Raw genomic sequence first — 21,557 nt, 5'->3', positions numbered from 1 at the left:
TCCATTCATTACTGGTACTTCAATTATTTCTCTGCAACCTTTGTTCCTTGCAACATAGACCTTGCCATCATTCTTGAAGTGGGTTGTTGCATGCTTCAATTGTAGTATATACACTGGTGTTCGTTGACTACCCAGGTTAGTAGTTTTGCATACTTGGCCTATGATTCCAGGCATTCATCGTTCACCTTTTGCACTCTGTGGACTGTAGATGTGCAGGGCATGATATTAGTCCATCTTCCCCTCCATTTCTGGTTGCTACACGCCCATACACCAAGAGCTGTACTCTCTCCCAGAATCCTGGCTCTCCTGATTTTTCAGTCATGTCTGAGTAATTAATTTACTTCATATCAATAGTTTGTATCTACTCTCCAAATTGGGATGGATACATATGTTTTTTGTTTGTCCACCCCAATCCACCCTTCATTCTTTTTGTTTTACCTTTGTATCTTCGTATGTAAAAGTCTGTCTTGATCACATCTTAAAGTTGCTACTTTTCCCTTCAAATTGACCTCTCATGGTGCATGCTACTGGATGACTGAGACATTTTGCATCATGTGGGGACACTTCTCTTGCAATAAATGTTCTTGCCGCATTCATGGCATATGCTTTAATGAACACACATAACAGCTCTCTTCCAATGTTCTCTCTCCCGCCTCTTTCATGTGCTGGTACCATAAATTATTTGCTAAATAAGCCGGTTTATCTAAGTATGTGTTTATACTTTCATTATCTTCCTCAGTATCTCTCTTTATTTTGAAAAGGGTCTTTTAATATCAGAACGCAATGTTTTTTTTTGTTATTAACAGGGACAATAGGAATAATGGGAATAGTGGGGATGTCTTATTTTCTGGCTCCGACCTGCTTATAACATGTGTAAATGCCAACGTTATAAGGAGAACAGTCAAAATTGAAATACCACAGAAAGCTCCAATAATTGTCCATCGTTTGGTACATCTTTTCCATGGAGCTACAGTTCTTACCTCTTGGAACATCTCCATTTCTTTAATTATGTCTGACATACACCAAATGTATCAATGTATCACTTATTTAAAACTTTATAGCAAGAACTGTAAAATAATTGCCAACATAATTCTCAGAACTTTCTATTTTTATTTGGATTTCCAAGAAATGCCCTTTATTGGTATTCCTTCATATTAATTCTGGATAAGACTGTAATATGTACGTAAATACTGCAAGCAAGAATGCATATCCAATGGGTAGCATAAGAAATGCAAAGTATTCTTCATCTCTTCTGATTTCTACTGCTTCTGCGCCATTTACTCTTGTACCTAGTCTAGGGGAAAGTATTCCAGGATCACTACAAGTCAATTTGTTCTTAAGAAATGCTAATCTTAATAGGTTGTTTTTTCTTCCTTTGTCTTGTCTTGGATTTTAGTCTGGAGTCTGATTTGTATTCAATGAGGTACATCACTTATTCAGTAGGGGTAGCTGCAGATGAGGCCAAGGTTTATCATTTGTAAGGTTTCACATCATGGAGGTGTATCCACGCTTGCCTGCCTTGTAATTTCACAATGGTAGGGATCCCTTCCTGCACTTCAGGGGGCTGTCAAAATGAGGGGTGCTCCAGGTACACACAAACTTATGCACAAGCACCTGGTCCACTGGATACAGTCTGAGCGGTTTAAGAATCTCTTCCAAATCAGTCATTGTTTTGAGATAATCATGCATTTCATCGCCTAGAGCCCAGGCTACACTGTGAGCATCTGTATTTGCCCTTGTTAGGAGAGTGAGAGGAGTCCTTGTGCAGCATCCAGTCACCAACTCATGGGGTGGCAGATGATGATCTGAGCCAGGCTGGTTCTGCAGCACATACAGCGCAAGGGGTAGGCAATGAAGCCATCCCTTCTTGAAAGTGTTTTTTATTTTTGCTTTTCTCTTTAAAAGGGCCATTTAGTTTCTCACAAAATCTGTTTGCTTGCGTATTATAAGCAGAAGCAAACATATGGCTAATGTCTAATAGCAGAACTATATTTTCAAATAGCTCATGCACGAAGTACGGTCCATTGTCAGATTGCCAATCTTCGCACACACCCGATCTTGGAAACACTTCAAAAACAAGGAACTTGGCGGGACACACGGCATCAGGGTGTGTGCATGGACCCGCCTCAATCCATCTCAAAAAGGGACATACTACAACTAACATATACCTATATCCATTGTAAGTCTGCAACATTTCTACATAATCTATGTACAGATGCTGGAATGATCCCCTTGGTCTGGGAATTGCTCCTCGCAGTGTTTGCACAGTATGACCTGCAGTAAATTTCTGGCACACAATGCAGTTTATAATGAACTGTGCCACATGTTCATAACGGTTCGGTACGAACCATTCTTCTGCAATACTAGCAGCTAGACTCTCTTGAGTCACATGCGCTGGGTAGTGAAGCTGCTCAAACGCTACCCGCAATAGTGCTAGAGGCATCACTGGCTTTCCAGTGCTATCCGTTCTCCAAATTGCCTCAGTAGGGGACAGAAAACATTCCTGTTTTTTACATAACTCATTCTCTTCTGGCGATACTCATCCTTGTATTTTGATTAACTGTACAAAGAACGTCATATTGAATCCTTCCATAACCAGCATGCATCGCCCTGTTGGCTGCCTTTATATTTATTTAGCTCACTCTCAGATATAGTTGGATAACAGGCCACTTTTTGGCCTCTAAATCTGTGGCTTCATTTCCGCAAGAGATTAACTCTGTTCTCTTGGAATGGGCTTTGCATTTTACAATTGCTATGGTCTCTGGGAAATTCAACGCTTTAATTAGTTTTTCTAATGATCCTGCATGTTGCACTGGAGGGCCGTCTGCGCTGAGGAAACCCCTCCTTTTCTAATGTGACAAGTTTGCGTGTACCGTTGACATCACATTCACATAGGCGGAGTCAGAGTACACCATCACTTCCTCATCCTCAAAGCTTTGCAGCGCATCACTAAGCGCAGGTAATTCTGGGGGTACAATCTCCTACTGATCATTACCTCACATTTACCCTCTCGGTTCAGTGTTACCACTGCTGATCCAGTATGTATCACCCCACTCTTTTGGTCAATTCTCGATGACCGTCAATGAAAACCACTTCCTCTCTCCCTACAGCAGTCTCTTTAACAGGGGGAATATCATCATAACACTTGGTATATGTAATACAATCATGCATATTATCATCTTCTACAACTGGTTCAGCTATAAACATTGCTGGATTCACTACACTGCACCTAAAAATTGTAATTGCAGGGTTTGAAATAATTACCTCATATCCTGATGCTCTTTGTACAGTCAATGTACTTTTAGGTTTTTCCAAAATTGCAAATAATGCATGTTCTACGAACAATGTTACTGAACACCCCTTGGTCACACTTGAAGCCTTTTCAATTGCAAAGGCAGCTGCTGCCAAAGATTGCTCACATGGATAATGTCCTTTCATGACTGGATCTAAGATCCCACTGTAATAGGCCAATGATTTATGACCATGTCCTAATGTTGTTTTCTGCGTGAGCACTGCCGTCATGACATTTGAATGAGAGAAGCAGTACAATTCTTCACTATAATTTGGAACCCCTAACACAGGAGCTGTATTCATCATCTTTTTTAATTCCTGAAATCCTTCAATCATCTGTTCTGTCCATCTTACTGTTTTTGGCTGTTCAGTCCTCATAATGGCCTCTGCCCTTTCAGGCGTCACTTTTCTCCCTCCGTGTGAAATCAACTACCCTATATATCATACTTCTTCTTGACAAAATGCTAATTTCTTCTTATCCACTTTGTACCCCTTCTCTGCCAATATAGTCAAAACCTTGACAGAGTCCTCTCTGCACATTTCTTCTGTCTCACTGCACACTAAAATGTCATCAACATATTAAATGATGGTACTTTCAACTAGAACATCTCCTAAATCCATCTGAAGTACTCTGTTAAGAAATTGTGGGCGGCTCACAGTACCACCGAGGCAAATAAGTATATTTCAGACTAATTGTTCTATATGAAAAGGAAGTTAGATCTTGTGTGTCTTCATGAAGTGGAACTGAGAAACATTTATTTTTTAAATCTACAACAGTGAAATACCTTGCTTTTGGCGGGATTTTGCTCAATATTGCCGCAGGGTTCAGAACTAAAGGAAATTCTGCTTCAACTATATTGTTTAGAGGTCTCAAATCCTGTACAAATGACCACGGCCCCCCCGTTGATTTTTTGACAGGGTACACAGATGTGTTACACTGAGAATGCGATGGTACCAAAATGCCTTGCTTCATTAAAGTGGATATGGTTTCGAATATACCTTCATCCACTTCCCTAGCCATGGGATACTGCTTTGCATGTGACAAAATTGCTTGTGGTTTGAGCTTAATTTGTACTGCTCCTACTCCTTTCAATAGACCCATGCCATACAGACTTGTAGTCCATGAAATACTTGGCACCTTTCCCAAGTCTTCCTGAAACAATTGCGGTTTCTTTTTTGCCAATGTCATTTTCTGAGGTATTTCTAAATTCTCTACCTTAATCCAGTAAGTAAGGTTTATGAAACATACTGTCTCCTCACTTGAAACATCACCCCTAAATAGTTAATCATTCAAATCTGTAAACCTGTATCCTTCATCGAGAGCTATCACTGTTCTCCGTCCTCCTCCCTCATCGCCTGTCTCATGAAGCATCACCCTTTCTTCTCTCACTATTGCTGCATCTAATTCTAAAGGAATAGCTTGCCCTTCCTCGTCATCCATGAGTCACTCTAATCAAAAACACTTCCTTGTCTATAGGTACTCCTCATAGAGCTTTCTTCCCTGTAAATGCTAGTATGAGCTCCCTCACATTTACATAATGTATTCCTGGAGTGAAAGACACTATTCCTTTGTCAGTGAAATATTTCGTCATGTTCAGTTTTGTCATCAAGTGACGTACTAGTATCTTTACAGGCGTTTGTTTAGAATATAACAATGGCATACACATGTCATGTTCACCTATAGAAATCAGTAATTTGCCTGTAAATGGAACTACATTTGTTACCCCAGCAAATCCCTGCACATTCATGACAATATCTGACATTGGATATTCTCCCTCACGGACACAGGAACGAGTTGCTCCAGTGTCCACAAGAAATGAAAACGTCTTGCCTTCTATCGCCACCTTGACCCTTGGTTCCTCTCTGGGGTCCGGTGTTACAGATAGCATTGAACACAACACATCAGTTCCTTCTGTGGGATGTCCTATTGTGGATATCAATCCATCCCCGAACCAGTGAAAGGATGTCCTCCCACCACAGTCAACCTCCCCGATTTGGGTGTAGACGCTTGCATGGCTCCGTGTCCATGGGCAGGTACCTGTCTGTTGCATTGGAATATATTCAACTGGTTGCATCAGTGCCTGTTGCATCTGCATAGTGACTTGCTGTTGCTGCCCCTTTGGTGGCTGCATCTGCATTGGAACCTGTTGTATTTGCTGTACTTCAGGTGCAAATATCTGTGTTTGCGTGTGATCTTAGGCATAATATCCTTGTGAATCTGTATTATACTGTGGAGCATATCCCATACCCCCTCTCGGAGATTGCCAATTCTGTTGCTGCATGCCCACCCCTAATTCTGCATACTCTAGCTAAATGTCCTAATTTGCTGCAGCTTCAACATTGCGGTGGCTTTCCGCCATTAAATACTCCGCTTCCTTGAGGGTTTTGAAATCCACCTTGTCTTCCTCCCCGAGGCCCATTCCCTCTGCCTCTCGGCATAATATTATACCCGTTCTCATCCATCACATAAGCCACATTATTCTGTTGTGGCAACTGCACTGTTTGGGCGTTGCTCCCTCATAATTTGTCAATACAGCTCCTTATACAGTATATTTTGATATTGTTTTCTGCACCAACTTCGCCTCTTCCCCACCTGTTTTTTTCCCTCTGCTTTCTTTTTGTCTTTCTCCCTGAAGATTCTACAATAGTGCACAATTGCCAGTTGTATCTCTGGCCATGGCTTCGTTTCCATTCCTACCTGTTTCTTTAGTTGGCGTTGCACCGGTTCGGGCAGCCCTTGACACAAGATGTGGTAAAATAATGCTACTGTCTTGTTGCATGATTGCGTTTTGAAATTGCATCTGTCCTGAATCTCCTGAATATGGGGTCTTTAGTCTCCCCTAGTTTCCTAGTCAATATTGCTCCAATATCCGATGTATCAGATGTATCAGGATATTGTACTCTAAGTGATCGCCATACATTTGCTCTAGAGGTATCAAATGGCGCTCCATTGTACACTGTGTTTTGTGCATGACTTTAGGGTACCCAGCTCTTTTCCACACATTGTCAGCTCTCTCCCCTAGGATAGCTGATAATTGGCCTTTAATATCACTTATAGCTACAGTCACTCCTTACGTCCCTTTCTCTAGTTCAGAAATCCATTTTCCAATGCTGGTAGTTAAACTTGGGAGCATACACTTTAAATTCTCTTTATCCATCTCGGACCATGGTATATATTGTGGTCAACCCCCTCTTGCTCTAATAGTGGGAATTGCGACAATCTTGGTTCGTACCCATACCCATCCACGCTCCTTGTTTTCCAAGCAGCATTGTCCTCACTGGTTTGTCTCTGTCTTGGCAGTGCCCTTAATCTGCTTATATAAGGTGGGGATATATCCCATGTACTACGTGACCGTGCTTACGGTCGTTTCAACATATGGTGTTAATTCTGGTGTTTTTTCTATGGTGTCTTCTAAATCTGTGTAGTAAAGTCGATAAGCAAAACAGTTGATCAAAAACTAAATTTGATTTCTACATAAAATGCATGAAAAATAGCATACATTCATTGGAAAATTCACAGAAGTGCAACACAGTGTATACAAAAATGACAAATAATTAAAAAAAGGTATTAAACTACAAATACAGACAATGGGTCTCATTAAGAGTTTGGAGGTAGCCATGCTGTTTTTACCGGCATGACTACCCCCAAATTCGGGTCTGTGTCCGGGTCCCGAAAAATGGGAATTATCGGGCCATTCCAACCTTTGCGGGCCTGGTAATTCCCATTTGCGGGACCCAGTACGTCCCCATTCCCATTTGAGCCACCATAGGGCTCAATGGGAATGGGGAGGATGCTAGCAACGGGCCGGTTAATAATGGATCTGTTGTTAGCATCCTGTTCTGCTAGCGTGTGCCGCTCTGCACGTCTGGTCTGACCAGGCGTACAGGGCGGCCCCGCAAGGAGAACTCGTAATGAGGCAGTAAGGCAACAGCGGCACCGGTAGAACTTCCGGCGCCGTTGTTGCCTTACCGCCAGGGTCGGAATGGGCCCAATGACTCACAACCTCTCCATACCTAAATTGACTCTAAAGAGCAATAAATATGCTCCTACTATTAGAGCCAAACAAGTGACTTTAATTCAATACTTTTTGCCCCTGATAAATGTTCAACATTAATAGGAATATGAACAGATACATGTAGAGCATTTACCAGGGCGGAACTGCAAAGTTCATTGGGCCTCATTACGAGTTGCCCGGTAAAACCGGGTTCATTACCGGCATGCCGGAATGAGCAGGTCCATGCTCGTATGAACCCGCTAATAGCGGGTGATTACGAGTGCGCGAGCACGCGCGTTACCCCATGCCGGTAGTGGCAAAACCGTCATGCCGGTAACGGGCCACCAACCCCCCTATACCGGCATTGCAGGTACCGCCCATTCCGTAACCGCGTCATAACAACCACTAAACACCGGCACGGTAATACCGGCACGGTATTACTGTGGTCGCAAAAAAGCACCCGGAAATTACGTCATTGCGTCGGAACGGGAAATGAGCCTGTGGCCATCTTTAAAAACACAATCCATTGCCGTCCTCCATAACCACCACTACACTCGTGTTGTTGTGTGCCACAACTGAAGTAGGATGTCGAAGGCCACCAGTAAATCCTACCAAAGGAAGAGGAAGCAGCGTTTTTCTGATGCTGAACTGACTATGCTTGCCAACACCCTCGGACAGCATGCAAACACAATCAGGAGCACAGACCCCAAGCATGTGGCACAAACCAGAAAAAAACAGGTCTGGCAGGAGGTCACTCAGAGGGTGTCGGCAGTGGGGAGCACCCCAAGGAGTGTACGTGACTGCCGGAAGTGCTGGGACGACCTCCGCTTCAGGGTCAGGAAGACCCTTGCGGAGAACAGGAGGGCCGCAATGGCGACAGGCGGTGGCCCACACTCCCCTGTGAAGCTCACTGCATGGGAGGAGACTGCAAGTGCATTCATTGACCCGGAATCCATAGAGGGAATAGGAGACCAGGAGTTCGGCGCTGCAACTACCACAGAGGAAGGTGAGTGAACCATCGCATCCACGTATACCAAAACATGATGTGGCACAAGTGATGTGGACGTTAGGCAAGGCAAGGCAATGCATGTTCCAAGGCTACATCAACACATCCATAGAATGAGTGCCACACCCTGCAACACACGCATGCTGAGTTAAAATCCCAACAGAGGTGCAACATGGCCCATCCATGCCCATGGGACCCACCACACACACATCAAACCAATGCTATGCCACCAGCCATGCATTGATTGCCAACATGTCCCCTCAGTACACCAAATTCCACACACCAGAAATGAAATGATGCCTGAATGTATGAACATATTACACCACAATACATCAAAGCTGCCATTTGACAACATCACTGATGACCTGCATCTCTTCTATCTCCCAGGCACCGATGAGGAAGGTGGAACACAGGACAGGGGTGCGAGTACATCCAGTGCACGCAAAGGGACCAGGGCCACCACCACCCCCCATCCAAGAAAATGCCTGCAGCAACACCCAGTGTGCCACGCAAGGCATCAACCCTGCAGGGGGCACCTGCAGCGACAGAACCGCAGCAGGCACCCACAACAGTGGGAGCCGTTCCGCCAGCCACCACGGACGTTGTGTCCACAGAGGTGGATGATGAGGCTGGAATCATGTCTGGAATACCCACCCCAGGCCTCATTGCCAGCCCCCACCCACCTGCGGAGTCTGAGAGCCTGGACGATCCGTGTCTCCATGACTCAGATCTTGGAGAATCAGACATTGGGATCTTCCAGGAGGACAGTGCCCAGGACGAGGAGCCCACGCAGGTGCCTTCCACCACCCTGCCAGCCACCAACCTGCCAGCCACCACCTTGCCAGCCACCAGTACACCTGCGGCCGACACCTCCTTCAAGGCTCGCCTGGCAAGGGTAGAGGCCCCCCAAGAGTCAATGCTGCAAATCATGCATCGACAGGTAGACGCTGGGAATGAGGCCATGAGGGCCATAGCCACGGTCATTGCAGCCAATACAGCTGCCGTGGAGGCATCTACGTGTGCATTCAGGGAGTGCATGGGGTCACTGACACAGGCCCTTCTTGCCAACATCCCGCAAATGCAGCGTCAACACCTCGGCCCAGCCATGGGACTGACAATAGACACCTCCACTACAACAACCCCTTCCACCTCGGTGCAATCGAGCCCTGTGCGGTTAACGCGCAGGAACGCACGCCGCTCGGCCATGGCACCCCCAGACCCAAAAGTCTCGAGGAAATAACTGTATGGGCAATGACAATGTGAAGAACTACATTGGTGAAGGGAAAACTGTGTGTTGCACACATGGTGACATTTGGGATCCGTGGGATGGGTGAGGGAGTTTGTTGGGGTATTTTCTGGGGTTTGTGGGGTGGGTGAGGGAGTTTGTTGGGGTATTTTCTGGGGTTTGTGGGGTGGGTGGGTGAGGGAGTTTGTTGGGGTATTTTCTGGGGTTTGTGGGGTGGGTGAGGGAGTTTGTTGGGGTATTTTCTGGGGTTTGTGGGGTGGGTAAGGGAGTTTGTTGGGGAGGTCTGGAAGGGGGGAGTGGGCACATTTTTGCAGTTTTGAATAATACACAAGTTGTGCAAAGAAAAATCCATGGCTGGACATTGTTATTTTTCGTGTGCATCCATTTAATGTGTTACGGTGTTCAGTGCCCAACTCCCAATATTCCCTGTGTGCATGTTCATATTGGCCCAGTGTCTGACTGACACCAGTCTTTCATAGTCCCTGGGCCTCATTACGACCCAGGCGGTAAGGGGTTAACGGCAGCGTTAACAGCGCCGACCTTTACCGCCTGAGTACGAGGTCCCTTAGCGCCATGGCGCTTTTAACACCTGCTTTTAGCAGGTGTTAAAATCCATGGCGCTAAGGGACCATGGAGTTAATTACGCCACCGTAATTTACGGTGGCGTAATTAACGCCTTCCCCACTCCCATTATGCCCTATGGGGCAAAAATGGGAATGGGGAAGGGTAAATGGGGATTGGGGACTTACCGCCCCGCCAAGGTCGGAATGGGGCGGTAAGTCCGCCAACCACCATGGCGTAAACGTAGTTTACGCCATGGTGGTAAAGTCACGGCCCAGGCTGTAACTTACCGCCTGGGTCGTAATGAGGCCCCCTGTGTTTCAGAAGTATACTTGAATTCGTGCTTGCCGTACGGCAGGGCCATCCCGTGCATCACGTACTGGCAGTGGGGCTACTTCACCTCCGTCTCCGTCCTCATCATCCTCACCCGGCCCATGCATGTCAATGTCAGGTGACAATGGTACATTTTTCCGGACGCACATGTTGTGCAGCATGACCCAGGCCATGGTGATCTTTGCCACCTTCTCAGGCCTATATAGGAGTGCCCCACCAGATCTGCTGAGGCAGCGGAACCGCCACTTCGACAGGCCAAAGGTCTCCTCAATGACAGCACAGGTACGGGTGTGCACACGATTGTATTCCTCCTCATGGCCATTCTGCGGGTTAGGCACAGGGGTGTGTAGCCACGGCCTCAAGGGATATCCTCCATCACCAGCAAGCAGATTCAAATAGGTGTGTGTCACTCTGAACTCCCGTAATTCAGGGAGCACAGTCATGCCGCCAGCTATTTGGTGTGGCCATGCACATGTCCCTGTTAGCATGAAAACATTTTATCTAGGTGCCATCTGTACTGTTATCAGGTGTGGTAGTCTGGATGGCGTTCAATTGATGATGCAGGGTGTAATCATGCATGCTGAGGCAGATATGCTGTGGTAGTGCAACAATGTTTTGACTCCAATTCCTGCTGTTCATTATTTACTATGCATGGTCACACTGCCCACATAGCCACACTTGCCGTCCTGTTTATTCATGCATTGCTTGCCATCACCATGGTGGCCTGGTTGTGCCTCTTACTTGTTCTCATTGATATGCATTATTTGTGATCTGTGGCCCAGTGAAGTGTCATGTACCGTTTGACTGGTTCAGGTCAGGAGTGTTTGGCTCTGCATGCATTCTCCAATCACCGGCTATTCTGACCCAGGTGCAGTATTGCCCCCTCCACATGCATCCCCACACATCAGTACCCCAAAGCACTGCCATGGGACGGTTGTGCAACTCACCAAGCAGCCAGGCACGTGGTCCGGCATGTTGCTCCATTTGATGGGGTACCGTGGATTTACCCAGTAACATGGCATCATGTGTTGATCCAGGAAATCGGCCGCAGCAATGGGTGATGATCTTCCTGGAGTCACATACCATTTGCACATTGATGGAGTGGTGTTGTTTGCGATTGCGGTACACGGCCTCTATGGCATGGGGGACTATCAATTCCACATGGGTGCAGTCGATGGCACCGACACAATTGGGCATGCCTGCCAGTGACTGGGAGCCTACTTTGGTTTCGGCTATCTCCTGGGCAGTCCGTGGTAGGGATATGTGGGTTCTTGCGTGCTTCAGGAGGGCATCCAGCACTTGGTTCAGCATGCATGAAAATAGTGGTTGTGAAATGCCATGCAGCTGGCCCACTGTGTCTTGGTAGGTGCCTGTGGCCAGGAAGTGTGGCACAGACACCACCTTTAGTAGTGGGGGGATGGCAGTGCATATTTGTATGTGGCTGGCAATGTCGTTCTGTATCATGTGCACTATGGTGGTGATGGTGTCACGGTCCAACCGGTACAGGGTGTGGATCTACTCAGGGGTAGGGTTGAATGGGCTGGGTCTGGTGCGATGTATTGCTGGATGCCTACGAGGCTCTGGTGGCTGCGCTGGTGGTAATGGATGGGCCTGTCTCAACCTCCTTCTCCTCCTGTGTCTCCTCTGTGCTGCCTGTTCTTGCTGCTGTTGTTGTTGTTGCAGTTGTTGCTGTAGTTGTATCAGTATAGGCAGGTCCTCCTGCACCATGTTTGCAAATGCTAGTGGTGGCATTTTGGTGTAGGAAGGGGTGTGGTGTTTAGTTGTGCTCCTTTTGTACTGGGCAACTCTGCATTGCCTAACTGGGGGGGGGGTTGTGGTGTGTGGGTGTGCTCAGTTCATACTGGCACAGCCTCCTTTGACTCCACCTGTGGGGATTGTATGCACCTGTAGCAGCTGCCTTGTATCTTGCTTGCTGTTTGCGGGTGGTCTGGGATGCCTGTATGGCCGGAATCGTGCAGGCCGTGATTACCGGCTTCGCGATGCCGGTATTTGCATGTATGCGTGGGTTGGAATTAGCCCCTATTACCGGCATTTGCTCCCTGAAGGTGCGCGTGTACGTGCCTATGTCGCTATTAGCGGTACTGTTTTTTGGTATGCCGCTAATACCGGGTTTGCGGGTCAGAATGCTACGGAACGGTAAATGATGCCGGTATGTAAATACCGGCATCGTTTTTCCCTTACCGGCATACCTCGTAATGATGCCCATAGTGTGTAAATATTTCGATACACAGACTTTTCATAATTCCCAATGAGAGTGTATACTACACACTCCATTCTAACTTTATAGGCTCTATCTATGGAAGCCTATCCCACCTAGAGAGGTTGAGAGTCATTGTTGCATCTGTAGTTGCAACCTGCGTACTTTCAATCGTTGGGCTTCTGCCTCTTTTTGTTTCACCTCTTCCAATCTCTCTGTCTCTTTTCTTATCTCACACCTTTTTTGTTCCTCCCTTTGCTTAAATTCTTTATCCCTTTCTTCTTTGCATAATCTCTCTTCTTTCTCTTTTTCTCTCGCTCCTCCCTTTCCTTTTTCCCATACTCCATCAATGCCCTTATCATCAAGTACGAGCAATATTTGTCCTCACATCCATTTGTTCTGTAGTATTGTTCTGCCCTTAGCTGTATTCTTTGTTCGCTTCTGACTTTCTGCATTTTCCCCTATCTCTTCTTGCTTGTCTTGCCTTTCTTTTCTCTCATCACGCTGTTTATTTTAATCACCTGTAAATATACTTTGTCGTTCTCTACTCCCGCACTCTTTTGAGGTGTCTTTGGTGTTATAAGTAGGGGCCCATATATTGGATTAACATACCCGCTTCTGCCTTTAATTCCTTTAAAGGATAAAATACCTTTTCTTCAACTTTTTCATCTTGCTTTTCAGGAAGTAAAGTAGAAGCCAAAGGTATTATATCTTCTCCTTTCTTCTGATTAAGCATCAGCTCTCTCTCAACTTTATCTTCTTTCTCACTCAGATACAGTTTCCAGAGTTCTAAAACTGCCAACCTTTTCTCTAACTTTTTTCTTTTCTGAGTTGCATGTAAGTATGTCGTCATGTGATGCAATAACGATTTCGATAACTAACCCTCTTGAGGCCATGACATATGTGCTTTATTAGTTGTCCCCTTTCAGAATGGTATTTTGTAATTGTGGCTGTATGTCTCAGCAATGTTCTGCATAGGTGTGAAAGTGTTGTATCTTCCATGGTGACAAGTCAATTCAGACTGTCAAAGTGTACCCAGTCTATTATTCTCTACCCTTAGTAAATGTATTTCATCTCTTATTGACTCTGTCTCAGAGCTTAATACACACCCTTCTTATTGGCTTTACACCTCAGGAAACCCTTAACACTCCTATATGGATCCCATCCCTCATGGGCCCGTGAAAATGGGGTATCCATCTCTTTTTTATAGCCCCTAAAAAATCCAGTTACTCTATATATATATATATATATATATGCTCTCAACAGATCACAACACAATCCTTCCCCTTTTTACTTTTTACCATATTCGATGGTCTACTCACATCCGCTATTCAGCTCAAGTCCCTTGGCATCGACTCTCCCACAATCGACCAGTTTGTCTTAAGTCCGTGAGGCACCTTCGGGGACTGGACAAGAATTTCATCAAAGGGGGACCTGCAACACTGAATCTTGATCACATGATTTTTTTTGTGCTCCGCTCTCCGCAGGTAACTCTGCGATCGTCTGGCCAATGGTAGGAACGACGATTGTCCGCGGTCTGGATCTGGATCTAGGTCGTTGATGTGAACCATCCGCACCGCTAGCAAACATGCTCTAGCACCTTGAATCATCTTCTTTGTGCTAGATGGGATTACCAACAATTATCACAGACCAAAAAATTGGACAGACCAAAGAAAGATGGTAAAATGCTGCTTTAATCTCAATGAAAGAAAGCAGGGAGAAATACAGCTATCAAAATAGTTGCTCGATATTCGCACCAAAGTTTGCTTGTACCGAGTTTATATCTACTTTTATATATGTCATTCATGACATCATCCTACGTGGCATTTTATAAAAACCTAACACCGGGAGGAATTGGATTAGGGGAACATATCTACTTATAGAATAATATGTGTTAATATCTCATTGGCTGCCCCTTGTCTGTAGGACATGCCCTGAGCTACTTCTATGCACATCACATACTGATTAGATCAGAAAATATGGCAGCGGGCTAATAACTGCAACATTGTATATGAAAGTGCATGGCATGCCTTTTGATTGGTTGTCAACCCTATCAAACCTTGGACTTTCGGCTTGTTTTAGCAGCACGTGAACAAAGTGAAAGCTAGGTGTTCAAGCTGCGTCAAGTTGTTCTTTGTTTTCACAATTAGTCCATCGTATGTCATCAACCTGATCCTTAGCCACGGTTTATCATTTGTAGTTGACCTCATAGTCTGCTCACTGTTCTGGGAGATTCGAGGGAGTGTGAGCACACCACTATCTTAACTCAAACCTCTAATGAAAGCCTTTCTTTTGAGTTCTTCATCACGAGACCACGATTTTGTCAATTTCTGCCTCTTCATTTCTGCTATTTGATTTAATTAACCAAGGTGTCATTACCCTCTCTGGTCTTAAGAGACTTGCTCACTCCACCTCACATAGACTTTTGCCTTCGTGGTTGTTTAGTACTTGGCTTCAGCAAACGTCTTTGCCCCCTAATCTTAGCAAAAATATGTCTCATGCAGGTAGTCTATTCATTCGCCCCTCTCTGTGCCTTGCGCCCATCTCTCGATATAGCGTCCTTGATTTCAGGACAACGTACTCTCTTTTTCTGCATATGAAAACAGCTTCTTTGTCAATTCTTCAATGTACGATCCTATGCTTGTTTTTGAGGTAGCTGGGTTTATTCTTTAACAGTCCTAAAAGCTATATATATATATATATATATATATATATATAGCTTTAGGACTCTTTTTTAGCAAGCTTCTAGATGATTCTTCTAACTTGCGTTGCAGCCTATTTACAGTTATTGGTCAGCACGTTATTTCATCTTCTTATTTTTACGATCACTTCATCTTTTAGTACATGTTTCTCTCAGTGCTTTTGTTACATAATCAGTCTTAAGTATTTTCATATCCTTTCAGTTTAGGCTTATATATAGCTTCATTATAACACCATATTGTTGTCGTCAAGCCTTTGTTTGGAGTTCATCCATGATTCTCATAGCCGCCTCCTGGCACTTAGGCAATTGACAGCCTTCTTGGTAACTTACCTCCATTGTCTCAACATGAGGATATCTTCTGAATAGATGTCTGAGTGCATATCGCCTTTCATACAATTGACGCAGTATGGACATTTCATATAAACTCATGCATGAATTCCCAATGGAAGCCCTTCATCTGCTACTCGAATAGGATGGTGGTGAAGGGGTGGGGACTAGAGAAGAGGCCTCCACCTGCTCCTCTACATTGGATTTAGACGTATCGATAGCCCCCACATTGTGTGTGTGCCTTCAATGAGGAGTACCACCACACAGGCAAGAGTGCAAAACCTCCTTGGGCCGACTCATGTCTACATCCTTCTAAGCTCATAAATTGAGTACCATAATACTGGTAATTGTAAAACCTGTTACCAGGAGTTTTGAAACAAGAAAATGCTAGCATAGGTGTGGTATAGAAAACAATACATATTAATAGTAGGGAAATTAAAGTAGCTAGAGCCTCTCCTCAACTCACATCAGGCATGTTGTTCCCCATCCTCATCATCAACAGCGACCTTTGCTTCATGACACACATCACAAAGAATCCCAGAGAATCTGTTACCAGTTCCCTCTCTCCTTCGCAAGATTAAGCCCACTAACCCCTCCACAGACTTCAGAACAGTCACCCAAGTGTTGGTAATTTCCAAATGGAACTAGGGCCACATTCTCCGTGCCGGAGTCCTGACACTGCTGAAAACTGTCTATCACTGCACATGACAGAGGAAATATGACCTCTCTAAACCTGCATCGCCTTCAAAACGGCCTGCATCCTATACAAAGATTTGACAAAGAAAGCTCCATCCAACCTGGCTGAAAAGCACACCACCTCCATACGTCTCCACGAAACCAGACGCCAGAACATCACCATAATAGAACCTAGGCAATGTAGGAAAGAAATAAGCATTGCTTTAAGTGGGGTAAAAATTGAGAGGGAGCTCTCATTTGGGGGCATGGCTTGCGTGATGGTTGTGGTGTAAGAATTGGTGGGTGTGGTCTATGAATTAATGGGCACGGCCTAAAAAAGCACATTTAAGGGAATGCACAGGAGTGGTCAGGCCTACACAACTATGTGCATATTGCAACAAAGTCTGCTTGGTACATTCCTTAAAGTACAACAAATCAAAGTTCAAAGTCATTATTTATTGGACCAGGATTAGGTGTTGAGGTACAGAAGGACACACATACATAGGGCCTCATAACGAGTTGGCCGGTATCCTGGCTGTGATACCGCCTAACTGTAATTGCGTTAGCGCCAACCGGTCTCGTGCTATTAGCGCCGGATCACGGGTTGGGCATTAACGGTAAATCCCCATTGAGTCTATTGGACCCAATGGGGCATTTTCGGAACAAATACTGTGCGCTAATACAGCCCTTGGTAATTGCACTGATGATAGGGCACTAAATGGGGTTTTCACCTGCAGACAAAAGCTGGAGGTAAAACAGCCCATTTAGCACCCAACTCGTGATTGGGCCAGCCCTTAAATGCAGAGGTAATACCATTACCGCCACATTTAAGGGCTACCACCTAACTCGTGATGAGGCCCATAGTGCTTATAAATGAAGTGGCTGAAGGCAGACCTGATTAAGACATTTTTATTACACCTGTAGCTGGTGTACAACTCCAATTAAGTCATTAACCCTCAGAAGACTGTTTTTAAAAACCCTAGCAGGCACTTTGAGTGCAAAGTTTGATGTTAAGGCTTAATTAAAGCACACTCAAAGAGTGGTTACCGTGGACAAATAACCAAACAAAACTGAAAAGCTGTGTGCCCCTCTTCAAATTGCATGTCTCTCTATCTGTACTCATATAGTACAATAGCTTTGGCTTATACAACCAAACTAAAAATGCTTTTCGTAACATGAAATAAGACTAACATAAATAAATAGACCTGCACTTTCCCAAATAATCTATTATCTAAAAACACAAATTACACAAATTGCTGCATGTAGATATAGTACTAATACTTTACTCCTCCAGGTACATTAGCATTCTCATTTTACACCAACAACCATCCTGACACACATTTCTTTAAGAGCCCTATGGCTCCCAAGAGTTGTTTTACTCCTATGAAACTTTCATCCTATGTGAGTTTTGATTCCGACATCACACACACTAATACACATATTGGTGCATGGATAAGTTCTATAGTACAATATAGTATAATACCATCTCAATTGCATTAACCCAGCGTCATGTACAGAGCACTTTCTGACACCACCCATCCCAGGCACAACCCGCAGGTCCTCCAAAATCTAGCTAATTCCAACCCTCACACTGGCACGCAGGTTGCCCTCAGTTGGACTGGTATTGCCTGTCTCTCACAGGTGGTTGCAAGTATCCAAATGCTAGAGTCCGGTACTGCACTTCACTGGTCAAAGCAATCACCAGTTTGGACAAGAGGGCCAATCTTACACCTTAAACGATGATGCCTGCATGTGGCAAGGCGGGCTAAAGTGAGAAAACACTTTTTGACGTGTGCGTCGCAGGGTCTGACAGTTTGATTTGGAAAGACTGCTCTGTGCGGTCACTGAGCGGTCTTTCTAAATTGATCTTTTCTTGTTTCATTTTTTTTTTAAACGGTTTGTTTGTTTGTTTGTTTATTCGTTTGTTAGGCGCACCAGACTCATAAGTAAAAGGGCGCAGCAGTATGGAGATGCAAAGCTTACAAAGTTGCGACATGAATACAGGATACAATATTTACATACTTACAGGATATTGTAGGTGCCTTTCCCCGGCTTACTACATGTGAGAGAAAAAATAAAATAGTAGACACAACCCCTTGGCGGGGAAAGAGGCACTGAGACCCGGCTGCAAGAGTTCAAAGGATGGTTTATTTCTCCAGCTAGGAAATAACCCAAAAACTCTCTCCCTTTTACATCAGTGCCAACATTTATATTAGTTAAAGTAACTCAAACAAAAAATACTAAATGGACCCGATTGGCCAGACAGTGTGGTGCTGTAGGTGTGGGTAGCATTTCTTCCTCCTGGTTGGCTGAGTAGCTGACGGACGTCAAACATCTTGTGCTCCATGCAGGTCAGGGTCCGGTCACTGTGGTCACTACCTAAGCTAATATGTTACACACTAAATAACAAATTATTTAAAACATTTTATGCTACTTGTCACATTTCTACATAAGTCACACACAATGATTATTGTCATTACAATTGGGTCATTCGTGGCTTTATTTGGAGGCCTTGACCTTATTGTGCATGTAGAAGAATAAGGCTGTGTTTCGCATCTTTTCCTAGGTTTCAAACTCATTAGTACAAATAAAAACATATATAGTAGTAAAAATGCTTAAGGTTAGTAGTGGTTGTGTTGGGTGGGTTTCGCAGCACAGGCGAGGGTGTGGCACTTGAAAGAAATACCTTACAGGGGGTGCAGGGTCAGGATGGCAATAAATTGTTCTAATGGGGCTGGGTGGCTTGCACGTTTATGAGGATGAATCGAGCAGAAAGTGCTTAGCTCATCCTGGTTCACATGTCGGTTCTCAGACGAACAGTGATCTCAGAGGAAGAAAACTGTAGCATGTTGATTGTTGCAACTTTCTCCAGCTTCAGCGTGAGAATGGAAGCGCATAGCTTTCCTTCGCAGGGGGAGTGCAAGGGTGGGGGCCAGCCAGCTGCCTGCGCGCCTTGTGTGTGTGTGTCTCTGTCCTTGGCTGCTGCGGTGGAAGGGGAGCTGAGCATTGCTGTACTATCGCAGTGAGGCCTGTTCACCCAAGATGGAGTCGAAAGGGGGCACAAAAGATGGATGCCCCATGTCCTGCTCAGTAGTCCCATCTATGCAGCAGTGAACCGTGGTTAACTTTACATAAGGGCAAGGGGCAATCCCACTACCGGAGGCACGTGGTCCAAGCCTCGTACTGAGGAGCGTACGACGCGAGGGGGCCTAAGGACCCCTCGCTCCCATACATTCCCCCCTTTCGTTACATCTAAAGTAACAAACTACTTTATCTCGTTCTTTCCATTCTCCCTTCGGTAGTGCTCCGCTTCAGCCACAGCTTCATCCCAAGCAGGTGTACCCTTTATTGGCATCCATGCTTTGCACACACTTCTTAAGCTGTTACCTCTTCTTGCATATTCTTCTGGGGTGACCATTAAGTATATCCCACCATCCCCATCTAAATCTATCCAAACCTCGTTACACCACTGTCCTTGGTCCTCTCCAACCCACTGCACTGCTATTCTAACGGGCCTTCCGCCCGCGGTTTCCTCTCCTTCGTTTCCTCTATCTGCTGTTGCACTGGCAGTAATGGCGGCGACCTTCACTAATTTCGTCTGTACTAATTTTGCTTCGTCAGCCAACCTCTTTTGCGTGACCTCCTTTTCCTTCTCTTTGATCCTCCTCCAGTGGTGTACAATTATGCTCTGAATTTCAGGCCACCCTCTGGCTTCGATCCCAGCTATTTTGTCCAAGGCCTTCTGCACCTCTTTCGGCAACCCCTTTTTAATAATAAAATAGAATAAAGCTGTTGATTGATTCCATGCCGTACCAGTTTCGCTTCTCCATAAATCTTGCACTCGTAAAATGAATTGCGCAGGATCCTCGTTCTCCTCCATCGTGCACTGCATCACTGCATGTAAATCTGGAACGCCTGGAAATGCACGCCGCAATGCATCCCACACTTGTGCTCGAACATTGTTAAATGGTGATCCATTGTGTCGGTCACAGCTCATCGTTACTCCCGGGAACCCTGCCCTTTCCCAGATTGTGTCTGCTTGGTCCCCGATTGCTGAAACTAATAGACTTTTTACATCACCTATAGCTAACGGCACACCTGCCGTGTTCTTCTCAAATACATGTATCCACTTACCTGCCCCTCCCATCAGCGGGGGGAGGAGTTTTAACAAGTTGGTTTTGTCCATTTGGGCCCACGGAATGTAGTTTGGCCTACCTGCTCCTTTATGTATCAGTGGCATTTGTAGTTTTTGTTTCTTTCCCGTTCTGCTTGTCTTCCTTTTTTTGTTTTACTTACCAATATGTTTCCTATCCTCCCTGTTCGTTGTCTTAATTTACCTTGCCATAATGGTGGCGATAGTGTGTCTGAGTAACGGCGGTTTGGTTGTGGGGACCCCTCTGCAGCAGCTGCCTCTTCGTATTCATCTAAATCGTCCCATATTTCTTCTTTTTCTGACTCTAGCTCGTTATTATCCTCCCAGTTTTCCTTAGGTTCACTTCCTTGTCTTTCACCCTGGTCTCCACTTTGTTGACTCTCTGGTGTATCTGGGCGTATAATTCTCACTGGTTTGTTATTCAATTGGAACAGGAACTGTCCTGACTGCCACTCTTGTTCTTGTCTCTGCTGCGATGACGTTCCTTGTGATACTATAGACTGCCCTGATACCGAGGCTGCTGGGGTTGCATTGCTTGCTGCCCCGATCGGAGGTGTGAGATCTGCCAGTGACAGCGGGGGTACCTCCCCTCCCCCTGGCAGCATTTGCCATTTGTCACATAAAGCTCTTAACCGTGTTATTTCCATTTGTGCGTGTGCTAGCTGACGATTCAAATTACCTGTTAAACGTGCTATATCCACAGGAGGCGTGCTTGTGGGGCCATACAGGCCTCCTTTGTCATATGGTGGAGGTTCGGGGGCTGTTGCCCCGCCTTGGGCAGTGGCGGTGGGTGGTATATACAGGGGTTCACTAAACCCTACCGCTGGCCTAGTCATTAAGGGATAGATTTTTGTTACTTCGTTTTCGGTTGTAGTTGTTGAGCATTCTCCTTTTGGTGTCCCGCCTACTTCAGGGTTTTTCTGCTTTTCTGTCATTCGGCTTGTACCCACCTCTGCCATGGGGGCAACTTCCTCAAACATTCCCCATAAATCTAACACTTCTCTCCGATTCTGTAACTATTTCCCTTTATATCGCGCTAACAAATGTGTTG

This window comes from Ambystoma mexicanum, chromosome 12, assembly GCF_040938575.1.
Source record: "Ambystoma mexicanum isolate Mex_15411 chromosome 12, UKY_AmexF1_1, whole genome shotgun sequence".
Lineage (NCBI taxonomy): Eukaryota > Metazoa > Chordata > Amphibia > Caudata > Ambystomatidae > Ambystoma > Ambystoma mexicanum.
This window is presented reverse-complemented; position numbering follows the sequence as displayed.